This window comes from Gorilla gorilla, chromosome X (genome assembly GCF_029281585.2).
Source record: "Gorilla gorilla gorilla isolate KB3781 chromosome X, NHGRI_mGorGor1-v2.1_pri, whole genome shotgun sequence".
NCBI lineage: Eukaryota > Metazoa > Chordata > Mammalia > Primates > Hominidae > Gorilla > Gorilla gorilla.
Window position 1 is genome coordinate 123,387,516 of NC_073247.2, and position 21,146 is coordinate 123,408,661.

Genomic DNA, 21,146 nt, shown 5'->3' on the forward strand with positions numbered 1-21,146 from the left:
AAAATAAAAAAAAATTAGCCGGGCGTGGTGGTGTGCGCCTATAGTCCCAGCTACTCTGGAGGCTGAAACAGGAGAATCGCTTGAACCGAGGAGGCGGGGAGGCGAAGGTTGCAGTGAGCTGAGATCGCACCACTGCACTCCAGCTTGGGCGACAGAGCGAGACTCCGTCTCAAAATTATATATATATATATATATATATTTTATATATATTTTTTTTAAAAAAAAAATCACAGTCTCGCTCTGTCGCCCAGGCTGCAGTGCAGTGGTGCTATCTCGGCTCACCTGCAACCCCCACCCTCCCTCCCAGGTTCAAGAGATTCTCCTGTCTCAGCCGCCCGAGTAGCTGGGATTACAGGCGCCCGCCACCGTGCCCGGCTAATTTTTTCTTTTTTGAGACGGAGTCTTGCTCTGTCGCCCAGGCTGGAGTGCAGTGGCACGATCTCGGCTCACTGCAAACTCCGCCTCCCGGGGCCGTTCTCCTGCCTCAGCCTCCCGAGTGGCTGGGACTACAGACGCCCACCACCAGGCCCGGCTAATTTTTTGTATTTTTAGTAGAGATGGGGTTTCACCGTGTTAGCCAGGATGGTCTCGATCTCCTGACCTCGTGATCCGCCCGCCTTGGCCTCTCAAAGTGCTGGGATTACAGGCGTGAGCCACCACGCCCGGCCTGTGCCCGGCTAATTTTTGTATTTTTAGTAGAGCCGGGTTTTCGCCATGTTGGCCAGGCTGATCTCAAGCTCCTAACCTCAAGTGATCTGCCAGCCTCTGCCTCCCAAAGTGCCGGGATTACAGGCGTGAGCCACCGTGCCCGGCCTTCATAATATTTTCCACAAATAAAATTACATTGTTCCTGAAACAATGCACTACTTCGTATAGTCAAGTAGTTTTGCATTTTACTAGGATTTATAAAAACGTTGTCAATGTTTATAAAATGTATCTTCTACAGGGTTTCAACAATGTTACATGAATTTGCAATGCACAATTTGTGGCAGTGAGAAAAGTTCAGTGTAAAAACATTGTAGCTAGAATAGAGCCAAAGAAACATTAGTAACAGAGATAGATGCCTTGAGAAGAATGATACCATGCTATGTTAACACTGAGCTATGCCAATTTAATTTTGATGACAATTACTAAAAATGATGAGTGAGTTTGGTATAAGAGTCACAGTCATTTAAAAATCTCTGAATATTTGTAGTAATCACCAGAAAAATGATAAGCAATAGTTTAATCATGTGTTTACTATCCCTTAGGTCACAGTCAATATCCTTAATCAGAATAAAATTGGTTAACATGATTTCTTGGTTAAGGAAATCCCCATTTGGGAAAATAGGCCCAACAGGGAAATGAAATGAAGGTCAACTGAGGTCCAATTCCGTATTGTTAAGCTGCTATTTTTACTCCTCCAACAATCTACTACTGAGCTGTCAATCATTAATGGGAGGAGTTACATCTTACCTATCTGAAATTTTGGCAACCAATATAAGGTTATTTTCAGGACCACTGAGAAGGACCTTGAGACCAGAGGTTTCCAAATTAGATATGTACATCCCAGGGCATGAACAAGACCATGAAGCATGAGAAGGAAAACAGAAAAACTGTTATTTATATTTTTTATTTCTTTTGTTTTTATTTTTTTAAATTCATTTTATTTTTTAACTTTTATTTTTGGTTCAGGGGTACATGTGCAAGTTTGTTATATAGGCAAACACGTGTCATAGGGGTTTATTTCTTAAAATCACTTTATCAAGTTACAATTTATGTACCATAACATTCAGTGGTTTAAAGTGTGAAAGCCAGTGGTTTTTACTATATTCAGATTTGTCCAACTATCATCATAATCTAGTTTTAGAACATTTTCATTACTCCACAGATACCTCATTTCTATTAGCAGTCACCCCCATCCCTTCTTTACCTGATCTCCAGGAAACCACTAATTTACTCTTTATATATAGATTTTCCTATTCTGGGCATTTTATATAAGTGGAATCATATAATTAGTTTTTTATGATGGACTCTTTCACTTAGCAGACCATTTTCAAGGTTAATCCATGTTGTATCAGTACTTCATTGTTTTCTTTTTTTTCTTTTTCTTTTTTTAAAGATCATATTTATTTGGAGAAAACAAAAAACCCACAACCCAAAGGATGGGATTTTACATCAAGACATCTCCCAGGTAATAAGTCTACAGATTACAAATCATTTTCATGGAAGATATTTTTGTACAAATTTTACATGTATTCAGGAGCGGGACATTAATCAATCCCTGTTTCTATTTTAATAGGGGGGCAAGGTAGGGGAGAGGGAAAAACAGTTTTGGATACAACTATTTGGAAGGAGAGTAGACATGACGAGGGCAAACCCTAGCTTTTCATTATCTACAATCAATAGGTTTTTTTTCTTTTTTAAAAAAGAGAAAAAAAACCTTTCAATCTTCAATACTCTTTAAAAGCCCACTTCTTAGCTACTGGCCAATCCACACCAATTATTTAAATTCACTTGGTACACACCTTTGTCCACTGGGTAAATTATATTCATTATGCCCACTGCTGCAGCACGCATAAACCAACACCCCTGCATGGCTGAACAGGGCCTAATCTAGGACTGATGGGAGAAGGGCTTGCAAACCAAGATCAAGGTGTCGTTTCTCTGCTAATACTGTCTACCAAGCTGATCCCTACAAAGAAATGCATATAAAAGCAGGCAAGTTTAGCTACTGTGTTGCAAGAGAAACCAGGACCTTGTTAAATAGTTCTCTCCATTACCATTTATTCTCTCAAGGGAAGCTTAAAAAAAAAAAAAAAAAAAAAAACCACATTGGTCTGGCCACCTCATGAATCCAACAAGCATTAGTGTGGCATTTCAGTGGAGAAGGAAACTTGGGGGGAAAAAACCCATCAAGGTTGTAAGAAAGGCTCCCAATTTAACTGTCCCTGTCCCTATTTATCCACCATCCAAGACCATCCATTATTCTAGAGCACTCTGATCTATAAAAGGGGTCAAAGCATCAGGAGCAGGCAAGGAGTGAGAACCAAAAGACATCAAGAAACCGATTTGCTTGAGAAAAGCAGCGATTCTTCCTTTCACAGCTCTCCATGGCTGAGACAGAAAATGCCCAAGACATCATGTATGTGACTTAGGTACTGCTTTTTGGGAGGTTAAGAGTAGCATGAAGAACTTAAGATGACGATAAGAGTCTAAATTTTTAGTTTCAAGGTTTCAATAGAATGTGAATATATTCAAACTTTCAAAAAGGACAGTGTTTAGAAAGGGTAAAACTAGGACACAGAAAACATTGGGAATTACCACGACCCCCAGGTGCTTCTGGCTCCAGGAAATAACCATTCATGTGTTTGCTGGAGGTCACACAATTTTCCCCTATTACCTGGTGCAAAATGACTCATCACTTCCCAAAAGCTTCTTTTCAAACCACAATTTTCCCATTTATTTTGGTCCAATGCAGTCCCATTCTTTATGGCCTATACTCTCACTCCCAACTACCCCCCTGGGGGGTAAAAAAAAAAAAAAAAAAAGGGAATTCCCTCTAGGGTGGCCCCCAAAACTCAGAATTAAATAAGAGAAGGGGCTGGCAGCCTCCTGGAGACTAAAACAACTTGAGGCTAAATCTACCTTTCCAAGAGTGGAAAATTTATTCAGATAATGTTTGAGAATTCATATATGCCACAATAGGATAAAAACTAAAAGGTAGAAATCTCACACTTTTCCTTCTCCCTCCCTCCCCTACTGCCCAACCAGGTTCCAGGGGTTATATCACTCTCATTACCATTTCTGCTAAATGGAGACCCTTAGGCGCTAATCACACTGGCAACTGCATGGTGACATAAGGCACCACAACTTTTCCTCTAAAAAGCTGTAGTCCCTTTCTCTCTGGCTATATTGGCGATTCTGCAGTTACTTCAACACTTTAAAGGCTGCAGCAGCATGCAAAATAGTTTCATTTTTTGTTTTTAAAAAAAGGTAAGAAAGTCTTCAGGAGATGGTGAGTTTTATTTTGTCTTGTCTGGATAGAGGTTTTGATTTGCTCTCGAATGTTCCAGGGTGGAGAGAAACTAGGAGAAAAGCACAGGATGTAGAGGTCTATTCGGCATAATCTTCTCCCTCATTTTTATCTTCACCATCAAGAGAGAGCAGCATAGTTGTTTGCAGAACTGAACCTGGAAGCTGGATTTTCCTCAGGTTTCTTTGGCTCAGGTGCAGATCTGGAGTCTTGATCCTTTTTGCCATCTTTCCTATCTGACTCCTTCCAGTGGTCTTTGTTCCCTCCGTCTCCTGGACCACGGCTAGAGTTCCCAGTTTGGCCTTTTGGGACATTCATCCCATCTACTTTATTTTCATCTTTCCTTGCTGGTCCTTCCTCAGATGGTTGAGCTGGAGCTACTTTTCCCCCCACCACTTGTAGGGGATTGCTGCTCTGTGTCTGAGCTCTGAGATCGAGCAGGAGGGTTAGAACTTCGCTTCACCCAAGCATTCTCCTTTGGTGGAGGGGCTGGCATTACCTTTAGGGGCTGATCAGGTTTGGGAGGTTTAGAAGTTGGAGAGTGGCAATCTTCCTCCTTATTGAGTGTTTCATTTTCTAGAGACTTCTCACTCTCTCCTTCGTGCATTTCTGCCAGATGTGGTGGAGGTCCCAGTCTGCGATGACTCGCTTCCTGTCCTCAGGAACGGTCGTTCCCGTTCCTGAGTTTCTTCACTTTGCCAGCTTGGGTGTCTCTCCCGAGGCCATCGTTCTAGTTTTGGCTCACCCAGCTGACGCTGCAACTTCTCTTGTTCCTTCTGTAGCCGTTCTTCTACTTCTCTCTCTCTAGCAGCTGTGTCAACGGGCTTTGCCCCCTCCAAAGATAGAAGCAGCTCGAATGTCAACGGGCTTTGCCCCTCCAAAGATAGAAGCAGCTCGAGTGGACTGGGAGGTACTAGCAGAGGAATCATCTTGCTTAAGAGTACTCCGAGGCTTTAGATTCAGTTTGGGTCTTTGGGGGGGGGACGTCTATCATCACGCCTATAATCATCCCGAGAGTAATCATCTCTGGAGCTCCACGACCGATCATCCCGTCTGTCATATCGGTCTTCATAGCAGTCCCCGCCTCCTCTGTAGTCATCATCCCTGCGATACCCACTGCCAAATGCTCTTCTGCCACTGCCTATCTGGGAATCATAGCCTCTATCATAGTCTCTGCTGCCTCGGTCATCATAGCGATCCCGGCCACCATATCCATCCATATCCCGGCGTGGGCCATCCCGATACCCATCCCGATACCCATCCCGATACCGGTCTGAATCATAACGATCTCGATACTTGTCTCCAAAGCTATCATCACCTCTTCTAGTCATCAAAGCTGTCTGTAGCAGGACAAGCCCTCCAGTCCGTATCTGTTTTGTCAGAATCCCGATTTCTATCACGGCCAAAAGAACGATCATCCCTGTCTTTATCCTGTGCTTGATCAGCAACATCCACTCGAATTCTCCTGTTACCTAGAGACTCTTCATTGAGACTCAGGGCACTGAGCAGGGAATCCAGGTCCTCAAATTCAGCATAACCAAAACCTTTCAACCTCTCTGGATTGCTGGGTTCACGTGGTAAACACACTGCACTGATATTTAATCCTTGAAAGAATTCCTTAATTGACTCTTCTGTAACATCATAGGGTAGGTTTCCTAGAAAAGCAGTGTAGGGTGGCGATTTGGGAAGACGGCTCCGGTTGATATTGGGTTCCCTAGCAGCCCGTGGAGCAGTGGGAAGGATGGAACGGTCAATTGGAGGCACCCTATACACATCGTCATCGTTACTGTGCCAAGTTGTCGAAACATCTCCTTCCAGGTCATCGTTTCATCAGCCCAGCTGACTGGTTTGGAAACATAGGTGCTTCCTCCACCAGTACCCCCATCCTCAGCCAGAAAGTCTGTTAGGGAGATAGTCTTCCCCTTCTTATTCTTCTTTTTTGCTGAGGCCGCCATATTGGGAGAGGGAAAGAGAACGCAAAAAAGGGTACTTCATTGTTTTCAATGCCAAAAATATTTAATTGCATGGATATACCACATTTTGATTATCCGTTTATCAGCTGATGAAAACTTGGGTTGTTTCCATTTTGGGGTAGTATGGTTAATGCTGCTATGAGCATTGAAGCAAAAGGTCTTTGTTAGTACAAATGTTTTCAGTTCTCTTGTGCATACATCCTTGAACAACATGGGGTTTAAGAGTGCTGACCCCTTGCACGGTCAAAAATCTACAAATAACTTTCAACTCCCTGAAAACTTGACTACTAATAGCTTACTGTTGAGGAAGCCTTGCTGGTAACAGTTGATTAACACAAACTTTCTATGTGATATCTATTTTATACTGTATTATTACAATAAAGTAAGCTGGGAAATGAATGTTATTGAGAAAATTATAAGGGAGAAAAAATACATTTGCTATCATTAAGTGGAAGTAGATTATCTTAAAGGTCTTCATCCTCATCATCTTCACATGAGTAAGCTGAGGAGGAGGAGAAAGAAGAAGAGGGGTTGGTCTTACTGTCTTGGAGTGGCAGAGTTGGAAGAGATGAAGAGGAGGCAGGAGGAGCAAGCACATTCACTAAAACTTTTATTGAAAAAAATGTCTGCATATAAGTGGACTTGTGCAGTTCAAACCGATGTTGTTCAAGGGTCAACTGTACACCTTAGGAGTAAAATTTGCGGACCACAGGGTAACTCTGTGTTTAACCATTTGAGGAACTACCAGACTATTTTCCATAACAACTGCACCACTTTACATTTCTACCAAGAATGTATGAGGGTTCACATCTCTTCACATTCTCACCAACACTTGTTATTTTCCATTTATTTGATTATAGCCACCTAATGCGTGCACGGTGGTATCATACTGTGAGTTTGATTGATATTCCCCTGATGACTAAAGATGTTGAGAACTTTTTCATGTGTTTATTAGCCATTTATATGTCTTATTTGAAGAAATATCTATCTAAATTCTTTGGACATTAAGAAGTGTATACTTCGGCCAGGCTCGGTGGCTGAAGCCTGTAATACCAGCACTTTGGGAGGTCGAGGTGGGCGGATCACCTAAGGTCAGGAGCTCAAGACCAGCCTGGCCAACAAGGTGAAACCTCGTCTCTACTAAAAATACAAATTAGCCGGGCATGGTAGCGGGTGCCTGTAATCCCAGCTACTCTGGAGGCTGAGGCAGGAGAATCTCTTGAACCCAGGAAGCAGGGGTTGCAGTGAGCCAAGACCACACCATTGCACTCCAGCCTGGGTGACAGAGCAAGTTTCCATTTCAAAAAAAAAAAAAAAAAAAAAGGATATACCTCATTATTATTTTTACTATTTTATTTTTTAATTGGCATATAAAATTGTATGTATTTATTATGAATAAAATGATGCTTTTTGTTTTTGTTTTTTGAGACGGAGTCTCACTCTGTCACCCAGGCTGGAGTGCAGTGGTGCGATCTCAGCTCACTGCAACCTCCGCCTCCCGGGTTCAAGCAATTCTCCTGCCTCAGCCTCCTGAATAGCTGAGACTAAAGGCACATGCCACTATGCCCGGCTAATTTTTGTGTTTTTAGTAGAGACGGGGTTTCACCATGTTGGCCAGGCTGGTCTTGAACTCCTGACCTCAGGTGATCCACCCACCTCGGCCTCCCAAAGTGCTGGGATTACAGGCATGAGCCACCATGCCCAGCCCAAAATAATGTTTTGAACTTTATATACACTCTGGAATGACTAAATCTAGCTAATTAACATATACATTACCTTACATAGTAATACTTTTTGTGGTGAGAACATTTAACATTCAGTCTCTTAGCATTTTTCAAGAATACAACATATTACTGTTAACTATCTTCACCATGTTGTACAATAGATCTTTTGAACTTATTTCTCCTAACAATTTTGTATTCTTTGACCGACATCATCCCAGCTCCCTCCGGCAACCATCCCGACTCTGATAACAACCGTTGTACTTTCTACTTCTATGAGATCAACTTTTTTAGATACTTCATTTGAGTACAATCATGTGGTATTTGTCTTTCTGTGTCTGGTTTATTTCACTTAACAAAATTTACTCCAAGTTCATCTATGTTACTGTAAATGACAGGATTATCTTCTTTTTAATGGCTGAATAGTATTCCATTATGTATATATTCCATATATCCATTCATCTGTTGAGAGACAATTAAGTTGATTCCATATCTTGGCTATTGTGAATAATCCTGCAATAAACATTGGAGTGAGTATTCTCTCTTCACGATCTTATTTCCGATTCCTTTGGCTATATACGCAGAAGTGGAATTGGCAGATCATATTGTAGCTCTATTTTTAATTTTTCGGGGAATCTCTATAAATTTTTTTTTTATCATGGCTGTACTAAATTTACATTACCACCCACAGTTTGCAATGGTTCTGTTTTTTCCACAACGTCACCAACATTTATCTTTTGTCTTTCTGATAGTAGCTATTCTAACAAGTCTTAGGTGATAGCTCATTGTGGTTTTAATTTGCATATCCCTGATAATTAGTGATGTTGAACATTTTTTCATATACCTGTTGACCCATTTGCCTGTGTTCTCTTGACATATATATATATTCAGGTCCTTTCCCCATTTTTATTTATTTATTTATTTTTAGTTTTTGGCCTTCCCGATTTTATCTGGGGCACACCAGGGCGAGGGCCCTGCATCTAGAAGAAGGTGTTGGGCCTCTTGGTGGTGAAGCGTGGCTTGTGCTGACGGCGCAGGACCCGGTGGGGCAGCGGGAACTTGACCTTAGAGTCGTGGAACTGCTTGACAGATGGCCGGCGGCACTTGCCGGCTGCGATCTCCTCCACCTTCATGATCTGGATGGAGTGGGCCTGGGCGCAGTGCCGAGAGCCCATGACTCGGTAGCACTGGGTGACCGCCCGCCGTGGTCAGGTCCTGGTATTCCCGATACAGGTTGTGGGTGCCTGTCAGGGAGTCACAGAGCAGCCAGATGCGGAAGTTCTTCACCCGCAGAGGGGACTTCTCAAACACCCACCCAGAGTAGGCAATCTCCCCTGAAAACTTCTTCATCTTCTTTAACTGAGATACGAAATACCAGAAGCTGGACTTGGCGACGACATGATTAGGCGCAAACATTCACATGCCGTAGAGGGGCGGTGTGTGGCATTTGGGGGTGGGCAGGTAGCGACCCACCACCTTGTACTCTCTTAAGTGCACTATGCCTTCAGGGCGTCCTCTCCAAGCTCGCCGCCACCCGCAAAAGGGCTTTCCCCATTTTAAAGTCAGATTATTTGTTTTCCTGCTATTGAGTTGTTTTAGCCCCTTTATATTTTGGGTGTTAATTCCTTATCAGGTATATACTTTGCAAATATTTTCTCCCGTTATGTAGGTTGTCTCTTCACTCTGTTGATTGTTTCCCTTACTGTGCAGAAGTTTTTCAGTTTGATGTAATCCTATGTGTCTATTTTTGCTTTTTTTTTGCCTGTGCTTTGGGTTCATATCCAAATTTCATTGCCCAGACCAATGAATCTTGCTCCAATGTCATAGAGCTTTTCCACTGTGTGTTCTTCTAGTAGTTTGATAGTTTGAGAGGTCTTACAATTAAGTCTTCAATTTGAGTTGGTTTTTATATAATGTGTGAGTTAGGGTCTATTTTCATACATGTGGATATCCAGTTTTCAAACACCATTTATTGGCAAGACTATTCTTTTCCCATTGTGTATTCTTGGCACCTTGGTCAGAAATCAGTTCCTTTGCCCATTTTTAGATTGGAGTGTTTGTCTTTTTATTGTTGATATTTAAGAGTTCTTTATATATTCCGCCTAACAGTTCCTTGTATTTAGATTTTTTTCATCTTGTTTTACAACTTCTAATGTTTAACATGTTTTACAATGAACATAATAGTACAATAATTAATGTATATTACCTATAACTAAATTTGGGGGGTTTGCTCAAGGTTAGGAGCCTGCAATTAAAAGTCTAGAGACCACTGCTTTAGACCAAAATTATTTTTTTCCTCTCTCATCTGTTTGGTGTTTGCAAGAAGGGGAAGCTGAGTATGCTAAAGACAGACTTCAGCTCTTACATCTTTTAGCTACTGGCCTATTGATCTGTGCCTGGCAAGGGAAAGGTACTTTATGTTATGCTAAACAATTAACACATATTGCTTAGGAAACTCTAAATATGACAGACAAGGAAGGGTGGCTAAAATGTAAGTGCTTACTATGTTAAAAAAAAAAAAAAAAAACAAAAAAAAACACACACAAAAAAACCCAAGGCCTAGCACATAATGACTGCTTCAATAAATATTAGCCTAGGTAAACATCATCATTATTTTTATTCTACTGATTAGGACATAAAGAGTCATGTTAAGTAACATTAAGTAACACAGCTAATGAATTGTAAGCCTGGAATCTGAATTCAGGTCTGACTACAAAGCCCAGTTTTTTCTATGGGACACTGCGTATTAGTCAAACTACAGGTCAGATTTTTGCAGTGAGTGGGAAGTTGGACTAGATGACTTCCCTTCCAATTCTAAGACATTATGAAAACATTTGATGTAAAGAAGCATTCAGGTCTGCGTCAGTGGTGATTTTCATAGCTTATAAACATCTAGAGGCAAGAACCATTTTGTCTTACTTCCTTTGAATAATACCCAGTGACATGTATAAATGGAATTAATAACTGTCTGTGATGGTGATATGCCAAACATTGACTTAAAGCTGATTAATGCAGAGATATATGATATTATTTGGGAGTTTTTATTATTGTTTATCTAATAATCAATTAGATTTTATTTATACTTATTATAGTCAGAATGCAAATTTGTATTTATAATACAATTTGTATTTCTACTTATTCAAAGTAGATTTCATTAAATACCCTGAAAGAATCTAGGCAATACCATTCTGGACATAGGGAAAGGCAAAGATTTCATAACAAAGACACCAAAAGCAATCGCAACAAAAACAAAAATTGACAAGCGGGATCTAATTAAACTTAAAAGCTTCTGCACAGCAAAAGAAACTATCAACAGAGTAAACAGACAACCTACAGAATGGGAGAAAATATTTGCAAACTCTGCATCTGACAAAGGTCTAATTTCCAGCATCTATAAGGAACTTAAACAAATTTACAAGAGAAAAACGAACAACCCCATTAAAAAGTGGGCAAATGGACGGGAGCGGTGGCTCACACCTGTAATCCCAGCACTTTGGAAGGCCCAGGCAGGCAGATCACCTGAGGTCAGGAGTTCAAGACCAGCCTTGCTAACATGGCAAAACCCTGTCTCTACTAAACATACAAAAATTAGCTGGGCATGGTGGCAGGCGCCTGTAATCCCAGCTACTTGGGAGGCTCGGGCAGGAGAATCACTTGAAACCTGGAGGCGGAGGTTGCAGTGAGCTGAAATCATGCCACTGCACTCCAGCCTGGGGAACAGAGCGAGATTCAATCTCAAAAAAATATATATTATAATAATAATAAAAAACTGGGCAAAGGACATGAGCAGACACTTTTCAAAAGAAGACATATATGTGGACAACAAACATATGAAAAAAAGCTCAATATCACTGATGATTAGAAAAATGCAAATCAAAACCAAAATAAGATACCACCTCACACAAGTCAGAATGACTATTAAAATGTCAAAAAATAACAGATACTGGTGAGGTTGGGAAGAAAAGGGAACTTACACTGTTGGTGGGAGTGTAAATTAGTTCCAAGCAGTATGGTGATGCCTCAAAGAGCTAAAAGCAGAACTACCATTTGACCCAGCAACCCTATTACTTGGTATATACCCAGAGGAATATAAATCATTCGTTCTACCATAAAGACACATGCACACAAATGTTCATTGCAGCACTATTCACAATAGCAAAGACGTAATCAACCTAAATTCCCATCAATGACAACCTGGATAAAGAAAATGTGGTGCATATACACCATGGAATACTAGGCAGCCATGAAAAAGAATGAGATCATGTCTTTTGTGGGAACATGGATGGAGCTGGAGGCTATTACCCTTAGCAAACTAACACAGGAACAGAAAACCAAATATCCCATGTTCTCACTTATAAGTGGGAGCTAAATGATGAGAATTTATGAATACAAGGAAGGAAACAACAGACACTGGGTCTACTTGAGGGTGGAGGGTGAGAGGAGGGAAAGGAGCAGAAAAGATAACTATTGGGTACTGGGCTTAATAACTGGGTGATGAAATAATCTGTACAACAAAATCCCATGACACAAATTTACCTATGTAACAAACCTTCACATGCACCCCCAAACCTAAAATAGGAGTCTTTTTAAAAAGATAAAAACCCACTAAATGCCCATAGATTCCCCATACCCAGAGTGATACTTACTTGTGGGATGTTCTGTTTCCTGTATCAGAAATAGCCCTTGGTTCCTGGCTTCTCTCCAAGGAATCCACTCCAGTGGGACTCTTTATTCACTGCCTCTTACCACACCTTGTCTTCTCCCCAACTCATGCCTTTCCTGATGCGTTCTGCCAACTCCCTGCCTGCCCATGCACCTTCACATCCTGCCATGCCTTGAACACTAGGTACAGACAGACTACCTGCCCAGGGCTTTCCCTGCCCACTTCCCTAAGGATCTTACCTGCTTCTGGATCCACAGTCCCTTCCTGGCTTGTTTCCTGGCTCCATTCTAACCTTTCCAGCTAAAACATAAATGCCCAGAGAGCACAGACAAATTGCTGTGGTCTGAATGTTGATGTTTCCTCAAAACTCGTATGTTGAAACTTCATCATCACTGTGATAGTATTAAGAGATGGGATCTTTGGGAGACGATTAGATCATGAGGGCTCATGAATGGGATTAGTGCCCTTACAAAAGAGACTTGCAGGATCCCCTTTTCCTGGGACACATAGAAGGAGCCACCTATGAAGTACAGGCTCTCACCAGACAGTGACAATCTGCTGTTGCCTTGATTTTGGACTTCCCAGCTTCCAGAATTTTGAGTAATAAATTTCTGATGTTTATAAATTTTTTAAAGTAGATTTCATAAAAAATGTAATATCCTTTTATTTTAATGAAGAACCCATACTCCATGTCCAAGTGAATTAGATGAATGGATTATGGCATGAAGATCAATTCATTTCAGCCAACTAATTTTTACAAACCACCATACAAATAATTAAGCTATTGTCATCAGCATGAATTAAATGGCCTTGTTTTTGTTTGTTTGTTTTTGATATATATATATAAAAAATATATAGAAATGGCCTTGTTAATGTCCAGTTAAATCATAACATGTAAGCCTTGCCAATAGTCTAAGAGCTATAGATTATATTACCACCCAAATTATGTTATGAGCAGTAAGTCCATTTTATACAGCTAGCAAACTAAATGAGAGGGAATAAGAGTGTAAGAGTGCATTATTCTTTATGAAATAAAGCTCATTTAATTTTACCCAATAGCAGAAAACAGATATAAAAACACTCCCAGTTTAGTGAAGCAAAATCAAGATATAAAGTTGAATGAGCTATTCCATATACTCAATGCTTTTACTTGCTTCCAGTATAGTTTATCTTTCCCTTAACTGCCATGATTTTAATTCACTGACTGATGCATACTTCCTCTGGCAAAGGTATTGAGAAATGTATAATAATTGGTGTTCTACAAGATATAAGATTTCTGTTGGGAATTATTTCTTTATAGATGAAGATTATTTTCCACTGAGAGATTTATACAATAATTAGAAAAATGATGGTCTAAGCCCTAGTGGAAATATCATACTTTAATTGGTATTCATTTGTTTCAGACAAGCCCATGGAGAAAACTAGGAGCTCCTTTTTATTGATGTTAAATTGTTAACTGTGAAATCAACTAAATTGCATTCTCACTTGAATATCTGAAATGACTAGCCCACTTAATTACTTTTTAAAACAATAGTATCTTCCATTAGCTGAACAATCCTTCATACCAAAAATTTTTAAAACCCTTTACACAAAAATATAGGCTCAGGTAAAATTGGAAAGGCAGTAAAATATTTTAAGTATGCTTAAAATTACTGTATTTTAGGAAAACCCAGAGATTTTACAAATATCTCAAGCTGAAATAACATATTTCATATTTTGAGAGTTTATTTACAGATATACTTGATTCAATGTCAGATGAGCCAGGGTCAAAGCCTGCTAATGGCAATAAGACTATGGTTGAGCTACTCATTTATAAGCTAAAAATGAAAGCATTTACTGTTTATCCACTTCCTTACCCTTCATGATAGGAGGAAACCATATTTCAAATTAATTCAGATTATATTTACTGAGTACAATTTGCGTGATGACTTGAAACTTTAGGGCAGTCAAGGTAACATTCAGCCTACTTGTCTTCATATACCACCCAAATATCCTGGAAAACCCAAAATTTCATCATTCAAACTCCAACTGATCCTTGAACAACATAATTTTGAACTACACAGGTTCACTTACAAGTGGATTTTTTTCCATAAAAGTTACACTGAGTGTTCCTGCCTCTCCTGCCTCCCCTTCCACCTCCTCCACTTCTTACAACTCTGCCACCCCTGAGATAGCAAAACCAACCCCTCTTCTTCCTTTTCCTCTTCAGCCTACTCACAAGAAGATGGCAAAGATGAAGACTTTTATGATGATCCCCTTCCACTTAATGAACAGTAAGTATATTTTCTCTGTCTGATAATTTTATTAATATTATTTTCTCTAGCTTACTTTATTGTAAGAATACCATATATAATACATATAACCTACAAAATTTGTGTTAATCGACTGTTATCAGTAAGGCTTCCTGTCAACAGTAGGGTATTAGCAGTTAAATTTTGGAGAAGTCATAAGTTATTTGCAGATTTTAAACTGTGTGTGTGGGGGAGTCAGGGTTCATAACCTTCACATTGTTCAAGGGTCAACCGTATATATTCTAAATTATATGTTACGTATGAAAGTAACAAAAAACTATTTGTCACAACATGTTTCCATTTTTTAAACTGAAACATATTATTACATAAAAATACTTTTCAACATTTTGACCTTGTCAATACTGGCTAAACTTTTATTGAACAAATGTGTTAATTTCTAGTAAGAACAATAAAATACAAATTATGTTTCATGGGTCTAGTGACATTCTGCTATAGTTTGGGTAGTTGATCCTCCAAACCTCATGTTGAAATTTGATCCCCAGTGTTGGAGGTGGGGCCTAAGGTGGGGGGTTTGGGGGCCATGGGGCAGATCATGAATGGCTTACTGCGGTCTTCCCAGTAATAAATGAGTTTTTACTCCATTAGTTACAATGATTGCTGGTTGTTGGTTGTTAAACAGAGTCTGGCACCTACCTCTTCTCTCTTGCCTCTGCTCTCACCATGTGATCTCTGCACAGGCTGAATCCCCTTCACCTTCTGCCATGAGTGGAAGCAGCCTGAGGACCTCACCAAAGGCAGATTCTGGTGCCATGTTCCTTGTCCAATCTGCAGAACTATGAGCCAAATAAACCATTTTTCTTTATAAATTACCCAGTCTTCGGTATTCCTTCATAGCAACATGAACCAACTATGACATATTCCAAACAGGTAACTGACAAATTATATTCATATCACAAAGATGGAGGAACTATGGCACATTGTAGATAAGTGATTGGATCCTTGAAGATAAATAAATTCAGTAGAAGAATTAGTAATATTTTTTTTACATTTTTATAATTTTGTATAGGACTTCATTTACTCCCCCAGCCAACTATCTTTGCAATCCTCCCTAAACAATCCTAACCTCCAGGCTTCTCTGAGCCTTCACATTCACATTTTAGTTTTGATTCCATTAATTTCAGCAAAGATTTGTTGAATATTTACTATTTTCAAGGCCCTATGCTTAGTGCTATAGCAGACACAAAGATAAATGAAATCTTCTCAATAAGCTTAAATCTAGTAAAGATCATAATACCGTAATATAATGTTATAAGAGGTATAAAAATAAATGAATGAACCCAAAAGTGGGAGAGCATTTCTACCAAGGCAGAATCAAAGCAATATTAGAAAAATTATCAGAAAAGTAATACAAAAAGAGTTATGGATCACACAGTTTCAATCTCATAAGAAGGTGTAGGCAACTCAAGCATTGCCTAGGGCAATGGTGAGAAAACTTTTTCTGTAATGGTCAAGATAATAAATATTTTTGACTTTCTGGGCCATATGGTCTCTTTCACAAGTACTTAACTTTGCCCTTGTAGCATGAAAGCACAGCACCCACACACCACATGCAAACAAGTAAGCGTGGCCAGATTGGCCTATAGGCTATAAATTGCTGACCCCTGGGCTAGGGGACCTAGGTTAGTAAGTCATTCAACTCACTGTTACTATTTGTTTAAGGTTCCAGATTTAGTGAAGTTGCATATTAACATGTAGATTTTTGTCTGGTCTAGATGCAAATAATTTCTCTCCAGTAGAGAGATAACCTCAAAGTTTTATGGCTTCATGAGACATTACCCACTTTGTATCTAATCCAGGAAGTTTATCATCCTATCAATATTCTATGTTTTAAAATGGTGTTTGACCCTGTCATGACATCTTAAAAGTTCCCTCATTTATTAATAAGTCAAATAAAATCTTTGATACTTGTTCACTTTATATTTGCCTGAGTGTTATGATTTTACTTGGTTTGAAATTATATATTGACAGTTTTGGAGGGTGCGTGGAGATGTCCAAATTGACTCATCTGATGGAGACAAGTAAGCTGCATTCCTGCAGAAATGCACCTGAAGTTTGTTTAAGCCCAAGCATATTTTTCTTGGCTGCCAGAGAGAATCCCAGGCAGCAAGAGAACTTTAACTTTGCTAATTCTATTTCTGTAGGTTTAATTTTCTTCTTGCTGTTGATTTTTGTGTTGCACATGACAAAAAGTTATTTTCATTTGGTGGCAGCAACAATTGGGAATTTGTTTTTATTGTTTGGCCATTTGGCGATCTCTATTGGGTGGATGGTGAAGTACTGTTCTCTGTTGGGTGAGAAGCAGAGAAACTGGTTTGTTTAGGCTTTTTGTCTATTTGCAAAATCGAATCAACTAAGAATTTTGTGCCTGTTGTGAAGGAGAACAATTATTTCATATTTAGACCAATAGGTTTTTGTATTTATATGTTTACACTTGACCTGGGGCAGAAGCTGTAGAACTGAAGCTATAAGCTCTCCATGTATCTTATGTTTTTCTGTAAACCTGAAAGTTCTTTCTCTCTCATGTAGAGTATAAAATAATTTCCTACCTATGAAGGGTAATACTAAATCTGATCATAATGTATCTCTGAGGAGGTCAGTTGTGATTAATTTATAGATAAATAATAACATATGAATCTAATAGTGCTATAAATAACAGAAAATTTTTAAATGAACTTCTAGCACTTCAAATGTGCTATATATTTACAAAATTCTTACAGAAATGTCTAGCTCAGAAACATTTTAAGAATTAATGTTTACTTAAGATGAATCTTTGGACAGTTTAGATTGGTTTGATAATTTAGATTTAAGGTTGGGCGCAGTGGCTCATGCCTGTAATCCCACCACTTTGGGAGGACAATGTGGGTGGATCACTTGACACCAGGAGTTCGAGACCAGCCTGGTCAACATGGTGAAACCCCGTCTCTGCTAAAAATACAAAAATTAGCCGGGTGTGGTGGTGCGCGCCTGTAATCCCAGCCACTTGGGAGGCTGAGGCAGGAGAATCGCTTGAACCCGGGAGGCAGAGGTTGCAGTGAGCCAAGATTGCACCACTGCACTCCAGCCTGAGCTACAGAGCAAGACTCTGTCCTAAAAAAAAAAGAAAAAAAATAGTTTTAAGAAAGAAAGAGGAAATCTCTAGGTCTTTTTCTCAAATGTGTATTAAGTATAATCAAATTTACATTTTATTTTTATGATTGTTTTCTTTTATGAAGAGACTATTTAATGTGAACTTCTTAAACATCTTTTGGTTTACCAATCAAATAAGCTAACACTCCTACTTAATCTTTAAGATTATGAAAAATGTAGATTTGTATTTTATTAACAGTCATCTTCTGTCAAATGTTTTACTTCTACTATAATTATGTTTTGTAGCTTGAACATGATTTTCAATATTCTTAGGTAAATTAAACACTTAGATTTGAATCAAATTAAACTAATTAATGAATAATTTTTGATTGCTAGATAATTTCTAGGTGAAGTAGAATACTAAAAATAATGATTATTGAGCATAATTTCAAACTGCCATACATTTACTTCATATTTTGTATATGCTACAGGGTGACTATGTCTTTGGTCATGTTAACAAACATGTTGCTTTTTTTTGACACATTAAGATGTAAAAAGAAATTTGAGTCTGTAAAAAGTTGTGCATTCACAACAAGCTTTGCTAGTTGGCTTAAATTCTAGTGTGTGGCATTTCTCAATTATTTACCTCCCAGTTTTTTCTGTGAGTGGAAGTTAGTTACTCTGGTTAAAAGTTATTATTAGCATGAGTGGTTGAAACTATTCTAGGAAAAACAGTAACAGAGAAATAAACCTGAGTATATAAGGTTATGTGCTTGTTTATCAAGATAAAAAGTTAATGCTTTTTTTCTTTAAAGCATCTGATTGTTCCAGAATTTAAAATATAGGAAAACACAAAGCTTTAAGTTACAGAAAGTTATAGATTTTCAGAAAGAACATTTTCGTTTGCCATAGTTTATAGTACTGACTCTGAAAAGAAGCAATAAAATGTGTAAAAATTGGCCAAAATTTGACTCAATTTTAAAGGATTTCTTCATAAGCAAAAACAAAGCTTGTGAAATTTTACTGCCAATATTACTGCAAAACTAGAATTGGCTCTCTCTATATTAAAATGATAAATTACCAAGGGACATACAAATAGATCAATGGAATAGAATATGAAACCCAGGAATATTAGGTTGGTGCAAAAATAATTATAGCTTTTGCCATTAAAAGTATAGCAAAAACTGCAATAACTTTTGCACGAATTTAATTTATCCCCACAAATATGTCCAATTAATTTCTGACAAAGAAGCAAAAGCAATTCAATAAATGGGGCTGAACAAATTGGATATCCATTAGCAAAAAAAAAAAAAAAGAACCTTGACCTAAACTTCATACTTTATATTAAAATTAACTCAAAATGTATAATGAACATAAGTGTAAAATGTAAAACTACAAAACTTCTAAAAATATATATAGGAAAAAATCTTTGAGACCTAGGTAAGACTAAGCAAATTTCTTAGAATTGACACAAAATAACATGATTGATTGAATGAAAAACTGATAAATTGGACCTCAACAAAATTTTGAAATTTTGCCTACAAACGATTCTGTTAGAATGAAAAGACAAGTTCTATGTCCAATAAAGGCTTTGTATCTATAAAGGACTCTCAAAACTCAACATCAAAACAAGCAATTCAATTAAGAAATTGGCAAACAATATGCATAGATATTTAATCAGTGATAATATACAGATGGCAAATAAGCATATGGAAAGATGTTTAATATCATTAGCCATTAAATAAATGGAATTTAAAAGTACAATGAGATATCACAACATACCTGTCAGAATGGCTAATGAACAGAATGAAAGATAGCGATAACACCAAATGCTGATAAGGATATGGAGAAACTGGATTATTCATACATTGCTAGTGGGAATGTAAAATGGTACAGCCACTCTGAAAAATTGGCAAGTTCTTTCAAATCTAAAAATGGACATACCATATGATCCAACAATTGAACTCTTGGCATTTATCCCAGAGAATTGAAAAGTTATTTTCATGCAGAAACTTGTACATGAATGTTCCTAGCAGCTTTATTCATAATAGTAAAAAACTGGAGACTATTCAAATGCTCTTCAATAGATGGATGGTTAAAAAATACTCAGCAATTAAAGAAAGAATGAATTATTGATACATGTAACAACTTGGATGGATCTCAAGGGCATTATGCTGAATGAAAAGAAAGCCAATCTTAAAACCTCACATACCACATGATTTTATTTGTGTAATACTCATTAAATAGCATAATTGTAGAGATGGGGAAGAGATTTGTGGTTGCCAGGAAATAGGGGTGGAAGGGAGAAAAAGTAACCTGAAGGAGTATTGTGGTGATGGTATAGTTGAATATGCTGATTGCAGTGGTGGTTACACAAGGCTACACATGTGATAAAATTGCATAAAGCTACACATATGCACACACACACACACACATAAATGCATGTATAACATTTGAAATCTGAATAAACTCTATAAATTGTACCAATATCAATTTATTGGTTTTGATATTGTTCTATGGTTGAATAAGTTGTTAACACTGGGGGAGGCTGGGGGAAGAGTACATAGAACTTTTCTCTACATTTCTTTGCAGATTTCTCCACATTTCTTTGTAGATTCTGTGAATCTACAATTATTTCAAAACAAAAAAAGCTTTTAAATGAGAAGTTGATCTTCAAGCTCTCCTCAAGGGGTAATAAGAGGATATATTTACCTTCTGTATAATATGCCTGATAGCAGAGATTTCATATATCACAAGAATAACTTAATCTGCATTGTTTTGCCTCTATCGTGTCCTTGATTTAAATATATATAAATATATATATTATATATATAATATGTATATATACACCCAAAGATGGAAACAAAGAACATAGATGAAAGAACTAAGTTTTCTTATAACCATGTTACCTTCCTCTATAATTATTTTAAAATATTTTATTGTCATTTTTATTAAATAGATAACCAAATTGTTGTTTTTAAGGTACTCATGATTCTATCTTAATCGCCTTTGGCCAGTTGTTTTGATTTTGTCTTCCCCAGAAAGGATTCCAATTTTTAAAAACTAAAATACAATTTTGGGGATACCGTCTTCATATTGCATAAATTCAACACTATTGTAAATTCTCAATTCTGAACCAATGGTTAGCCATACTAGGTTAAATTTAAATAGATAACATGGTATTAATGTAAATATTTCAGAAATTATGCACTGTATGAGAAAACACTGGAGACTTGTCAGTGTCCTCACTGGTAAGTATGTTTTTAAACTCAGGGGAAAACATTGGTCAAACCCTTATGAAATAGTTCTGTTCTGTGTGCCAATGGAGAATTTTACTGCCAATCTAATATTTGTGACTGTAATAAACTAACCATACAATACCCTCTCAGCCATTAT

At 38.0% G+C, this 21,146-nt stretch overlaps 2 pseudogenes; both read right to left on the reverse strand.

The window, feature by feature from the left end:
• Nucleotides 1-3,624: 3,624 nt before the first annotated feature.
• On the reverse strand, nt 3,625-5,989 carry LOC101143997 (eukaryotic translation initiation factor 4B-like; annotated as a pseudogene).
• A 2,668-nt stretch (nt 5,990-8,657) lies between these two features.
• Nucleotides 8,658-21,146, reverse strand: part of LOC101148336 (large ribosomal subunit protein eL20-like) — a 54,236-nt pseudogene continuing 41,747 nt past the window's right edge.